The 6,708-nt window shown below is 47.7% G+C and overlaps 1 long non-coding RNA gene across 1 annotated transcript; it reads left to right on the top strand.

The window, feature by feature from the left end:
- Positions 1–214: 214 nt before the first annotated feature.
- LOC121834254 lies at positions 215–743 on the top strand. Its single transcript, XR_006077148.1, has 2 exons — positions 215–279; positions 427–743. It is a non-coding gene; the product is annotated as an uncharacterized LOC121834254 (long non-coding RNA).
- The last annotated feature ends 5,965 nt before the right edge of the window (positions 744–6,708 follow it).

The raw sequence follows: 6,708 nt of genomic DNA, 5'->3' as shown, positions 1-6,708 counted from the left end.
TTCAGTTTCCCCGCTATATTTAGCAGGGAAACTGAATTGGTGTTGAGGAAACAACCCTGCTAAATGGCACATGACTTCATGCCACGTCACTCACAAACAAATTCAGTTCCTCAGCTAGATTTAGCAGAAAAATTGACATTGCGTGACCTCAACACAAATTCAATTTCTCACTAAATTCAGCAAGGTGATCATGCAGACGGCGACACAAAGAAACGTGGAAATGGGCACCTAAGAGCTGCACTCTAAACCAGTTTTTCTCTGTTGCCGGTGCACAAGCAGGTAAGGGCGGATAGCATTCCTAGTGCCAATTCCTTTGCGGTCAACGAAAAACGCTTTTTGAACAACGCTCTTTCTGTTTTAAGTATTGTGCAGGCCTTAAGTTTACTATAAGAACAACAACAACAAAAAAATCACTTTCCACTGCAGGTAATGTGCATCCAACGTTCCACTGGATCTGTCCGAAGGGCAGGCTGATACTGCGGCAGACGCCACTGAGCGGACACACTGCAAAAAGGCGTCGGCCGTTTTCCGAAGTTTGTCAACTGACCTAGATCTGAGAACGTTGGTACATGTATTGCTACCGTTGCCAAGCAGGACTGGAGATTGTTAGAGTGTGAACAATGTTCACACTTTGGTCAATGCAAGCACATCTTTTTTTTTTTTAGTAATATTGACTAACAAGATTGCAGCAATCAAACAAGTTAACACCGAAATGTTAAAAGCAATAAAGAAATTAAAGCCCGGCTGTTCTGCGAGTGCAGATTTTATATCTTGCTTTATTTTAAGGGCTGCACTGATTTGTTTGCCCCTTCATTAAAGGGGCCCTGCAACCATATTTAAGCGTCTACCTTTTTTGCGGTTTCCACGTCTCTTGGCGTTCAGGCAAGCCAGCGGACACGGAGAAAGTAACTAAATGTCAGTGCGTCATATTTTAACCGGCCGACGCAGAAACCTCCTTTACCTACGGGGGCGACCCGCATTGCTGAAAGCGCGCGAAATGCGACGTCTTTGGTCCTGGGCTTACTAGTGGTCGGAGCCGCTAAAAGCTAAAAGACCGTTTCAATTATTTGTGAAAGTAGTTTTTGTTCAGTATTTTAGACCAGAAAAGAAACAAATGCAGTTTATAAAGTACGGAAACAAGAAACGACCCTTCGACATACCCGCCACCCAAGCGGTGGAAAAGGCGGCGCATACTAGAAAGGTGTAGTGGGATCAGGCAATGACGAGGGCAAGCGTAGAAAGGTCTCGGGTGTATGCGGCGGCGCTGCAGTCGAAAATCCGACCGGTTCCGAGCATTCCAAAGGCCTTCGGCGAGCAGCTTTGGCTTGCGGTTTGGCCCTTTGGCGGTATGGCAGTGCGAAGTGGCTCCCGTTCTGAACTGATCTTTACCCCGTGTTTGCTGTCGTTTGTGACCAATGAAGTGTCATGCCGAATTAGTGTTTAATCGTGCAGCAAATGCAATGCGAGCCCCCCTGGCTGCCCGCTTCATACAGCCTTTCCAGAACATGCTATATGGCACCCTCTCGAGCTGTTGACACGGAGCGCTCGCTGAGCTCACTTAGCCCTCTTCTAGTTCATGGCCACTCGAGCGACCAAGGACGTCATGAAAAAGGTTATGTTTTGCTTGTTCTTGTAACTTTAATGTGCCTATAACTTTTAAAATAAAGCGAAATTCGAGAAAAGAAAAGTTTAATTAAGTTGCACTGACTACGTTCAGTGCGCTCAGGTTCGGTGCAAATGAAAAACCAGTCAAAAAGCCCTTGCAGGGCCCCTTTAAAGCATGCATTTCATCTCCGAGAAGTTGTGATTTTTCATTGTTGTGGAAGAGGTCTCATAGCACCAGTGAAGGACGATGGTGATATGTCTAGGGTAGACAGTCACTGCCTGGGTCTTTAATATAAGCTTTGAAAGAGTCTATAGTCAGTTGCAACCTAAGAACGAAGGGCGTGGGTAAGACGTGTTGGGGAGGAGGAAGCAGGCGGAACACTGAAGAGAGAAGGAGGTTTCCCCCTCTCTTCTCCAGCGTTCCGTCTGCTTCCTCCTCCCCGGCCCATCTTACCCTCGCCCTTAGGTTGCAACGGACTATAGATAGTTGTACACAGACATGGGTCTCTTTACTCCAGTTAAAAACAGCACCATTCAATGGAATTTTTTTAGGTTGTCAGTAGAAATGTTTTTGTAAACTTGAATACAAGGCACCATCCGTTTTTCTCACTGAAGCAAGTTGATATTTTTTCTTTCTATTTATAACTAGCTTTTGACAAGATCAATTACAAATTGCTTTTGTAAAAACCTTTATTGTATGGTGTAGCACTGCCACTTTTAAAATGGTTTAATGACTAAGTCCCTCACAAGATGAGAATGGCTATGAGAAGCCTCAGTTGCCCTGCCTCCAGCAAGAGAGCTTCCTACCTTCGGCAACGCGTAGAGGCGGGACATTTGTAAGACACACCCAGCCGTTCGCATTCCATTCAGCAATGCTTAGGCATCTTGCAAACCTCAAGAATGCACGCACAGCCAAAGCATGAGGAAAGGCGACGAGTGCTCGCTGGAGGCTGAGCTATAAGACATGCCCTGCATTTCTATTCTTCCCTGCGATTATTAGCACCGAGATGTTCTGGTGATATCCTATTTCGCTCGCAACATCACGCGCGGTTTGATACTTCAACCCTATGTTCCAGGTGAGAAAAAAAAAAGTGCCTTTCATGGAAGGCTTGTCAAAATAATAGGCGCCAGAGAGTAACGGCCATCTGCGTTCAGTCCTTATTTAGAACCCTATGTTCATGTTCTGCGGCCGCATTGAAAAGTACTGCAAGAGAGCCCAAGTGTGCTCCTGATCTCGCCCCACCAGTCTCCTCCTGCACAATAAATTGACTGCTACGGTCACCAAATGTCAATAGATGCACATTCGAACGCAGCAACTGAAGGCAGCTACAGACACAGTATCTTTCAAAGTATCTTTGAAAGATATCTTTGTATCAAAGCTACAGACACAGTATCTTTCCAAACAGACTGCAGGTCACCCCTCACTTGGGCGAGGGGGGTGACTCGTGTGGTCTGCTTCTGCGGTCTCCAAAAATATTTTCGTAAACAACTCCCACATCTACCTACAGTAAAATAAGCAATATTCAAAACTTAAAAAAAAAAAAAAAAAAGCGTTTACGACTTTCTGTAACGCCGGATTAGAGCGCAGCTCTTGAGGAGGAGGATGAAAGGACACTGAGGGATGGGTGACGCCCTGAGGGCCCCCTCGCTTTCGCGCTGCGGGGCAGTCCCAGACACGAAGCTTTGAGGTTCTCCGGCGCGGGCTGCGGCACCCCAACACATGTGTGCTGGGCTGTACATGTCTGTTTTTTCGTTCTTTTTTTTTTTCCTCGGGCGCTTAAAAGCCGAAGTCCAAAGTCTACTCGTCGAACAGCGTTCACCCACACCTTCTCCAGTTTTTGGTCCGTTGGAAACTAGTGAAAAAGCACCTCCGTGTTGCACAGCGGGTTGTTTGAGCAGCCCACAGCGCTACAAGTTGTACTCGGCATCTTTTGAGGAACAGCTGGGCAGTCTTGGGCGCACCAAGTTGCTCGCTAAAACGAGTCTTGGAGTCCTCACAAGCAGATAAACAAAAGGCTATAGCGAAGCTACATGGGCTACAGATAAAATCAACGGCTAAACACGCCAATCACAAGCCGAAGTACCGGTGGTAGCGGCTCGAAGAAACGCACTCCGCGCAACGCCCGGGCCGGAGGAAAAGAGAACGATACTGACGTCACGGCGCAATGTTGCTTTAGCGATCGCCAACCCGCTGGCCGCCCGCTAAGAAGCAGCGGCTTGCGGCAGGTCACATTTTTATTATCGGCATTAGTTGAGAATGCGGCGTCCCACGGACGTAATATTTTGGCTGAGGTCGTATTTTGTGTGTCTACAACGATACCAGTAATTTATTTCATTTTGAGTTTTGGCCGGAGTTGCCCTTTAAGTTGGTCAGAGTATCTGACTGCAAAGGGTTAATAATCCATTTTTAATCGACATAGAGGCGAACTAACTAGCCACTCGGCGCTTTGACGTAGCGCGTCGTCTGCTCGATCCTACCAGCACCGCTACAGGAAGGCGTCCGCGAGATGAAACCAGCAAAACATCTCGTCGCCAATGGTGACACAGTGGTCGAGTCTAACATGTGAGCTAGGGCCGGCTCACGTGCTTTGGGTACCACGGATGTGTCGCACTGAAAATGCGGAAAGCTTTCGAGGGAAAGGAAGTACAAAATAGTTCGTCATGTTTTCAAATTTTCGTACCGAAAAGCAGACTTTTGACTCTCGGCCCGCTGAACAATATGTTACAGTTGAACCCCGTTGTCACAGGGTTCTTTGTGGTTAATAATTGACAAAATACAATGTCCTTCGTTTTTCATGAAAACTTGTATTTACAAAAAAAAAAATCGAAGGGTTCATATGCTTATACAAAAAAAGAAAACTTAGTTAAAGAAATGAAAGAAAGGAAAACGCATCAGTCACCATGTCTTTAAGTCCCTGTGCAGCAGTGTGTCTTGTGCTGTCGTTGTCGGCCCACGGTTGTGGCTGGAAGTCAGGAGCGGGAGCGGTTGGCTTCCGTCGGCGGCCCCAGAGTTACCGCACCAAGCGCTCCCGCTGTAGGAAGCCGGGGGCAGCGTAGGTTTCTATTCGCTGCCCTCGCTGGAACAGGCTGCTGGTCAGACAGTAGGAGGCCGCCGATTGCCCTGGCCGATCGTGTCGTTCCGCTCTCTGCGCAATCTCCCGGCCAGTCCTTTTCACGCCCTCCGAGCACGCACTCCAAAATCCCTCTTCTTCGTTTCTCCCTCCAGGCCGATCCATGGGTTGACTTGCACTTCTTCTTTTCCACATTAAGTCACATCATCACACCCGTAATAACCAAACCGCGGGGGAAGGAAACGTTTTTTGTTCTCGCGAGAATTTCGCTGCTGCAGAAATGGACAACTAAGCACACCTATTACTTTTCATGATGCTGTCCTTGGATTTCAGAATCGTAGAAAGCGAGAAGCAAAGGATACTGAACTCCTCTGTAATATCAGACTTCTTTCTGGCTTTGGCAGTGATCGCAGAGTTCTCCTGAAGTGCAAAAAACTTAAACTTTTTAATGGGAGGCGGCATCTTTCCGACAGGCCAAACGAAAGGTAGTAAACAAGGCGCGAGCGATCTCGGCGTGCACGCGGCGGACGGCAAAATAGCAGCAGGCGGTGTCGTCACTTACCTAGGTAGTTGCCAACAGATGGGCTAGCAAAACGCTGTTTTCACCAACCCCCAAAAAAAAGCATCTAGTTGCCATTGTCATCATTATTTGACCGAATGTAAACAGCAATGGCCGCGCCGATGCTTGTCGGAAACGTATGTGCCCAACTTGTCGGACGAGTGTACTGCTCCATTTTTCACAATTCTGGGTTCCAAACTGGCTCATTTGACGAAAAAATGTTGCAGATCGCATAGGGTTATTGTAATGTACGCTAGAGGTTCAAGTGGTGCTAGTGTGCCGACGCAAGTTGAAGCAGACAGCAACCAGTCGAAAATTGACTTCCGGTAATGCATTTCTATGGGAAAAAAAAAAACGGTGCAAAAATGGCTTCGCACGTGTATTTATGTGCACTGTCGGACACTCTCAGCGCGAACACAACGTCGGCGCTTTCTAGCATCGGGGATATACGTGCCAAACGAACGAAGGTATCTGGAAATTAAGGGAGACGGCCAAACATACTGTCGAACCCGGTTATATCACACCCGTATTTCGAATTATTGTTTATATGAAACAGTCCAAACATCCCCTAGAAAACTGCATTGTTTTTCTGTATCGAATGCCCATAACTCCCATGGAGGGGACACTCCATGTAGCGAACGAAGGCCGTTCTTCGCTTCTCCCTATACACTCCGTGCGACGCGACTGGCGCGCCGCCGCGCGGCCGGTACCGAAGGTAGGCAGTGAGCACCCCAGAGAAAACGAAACCGAAACCACGCCGCATACGTTGGTACGCGTTGAAGTCGGAGTGGTGCTGTTGCGCTGGGTTCACAACATGAAGTGCTGCCTGTGCTGCGTCATTAAGTGCTTCAATAGTTATGCGTCGTATCTCGTGGAGACAAAAATTCACAGTTCTTCACCTCGCCGATGTTTTGTGGGACAGCGACAACGATGCAGCCGTGCCGTACGACGCGAGAAATTTGGTGTCCCCATCATGTCTGCCACTGTGTCGGCACGGCTGACATATTCTACACTGCCGCTTTGCGCTCTGCGTTTGTTTTCGTACCAGTAACGCCTGCATATGTCAGTGCCGATGGGACGAACTGAAATGCCATCCCACACTCGCGGGTATGCCGTGCCAATTTCGTTGGAGGAATGCCCTCCAAAGAAGTTTCGTCCCCATCGTACACGTCGATGATATTTCCGGACAAATATGGCACGCAATCTGTACTTCATGAAGAAAGATTTGAACGGTAAAAAAAGTGACAAATATAAATCTAAAGAAAACAATCATGAAACTCGGAATCACTGGAGAGTCGGCGTTTGAGTGTGGAAGTTTATGTGGAGTGCTTTCTTTCTTGGTCAGCCTCCTTTTGGATGCGAAAACACTGACACCCCGAGTTCTGTAGACAACAATTTTTTTTTCTCGGCTTCAGAGCCACCTATCGCAAAGTGGTTCGAACTGGAAGTACCGTCCACTGGTCCCTTCCTACC

This window comes from Ixodes scapularis, unplaced genomic scaffold (genome assembly GCF_016920785.2).
Source record: "Ixodes scapularis isolate PalLabHiFi unplaced genomic scaffold, ASM1692078v2 ptg000854l_1__unscaffolded, whole genome shotgun sequence".
In the NCBI taxonomy this organism is placed as follows: Eukaryota; Metazoa; Arthropoda; class Arachnida; order Ixodida; family Ixodidae; genus Ixodes; species Ixodes scapularis.
The sequence above is the reverse complement of the archived record's forward strand: the minus strand, read 5'-3'. Positions and strand labels throughout refer to the sequence as shown.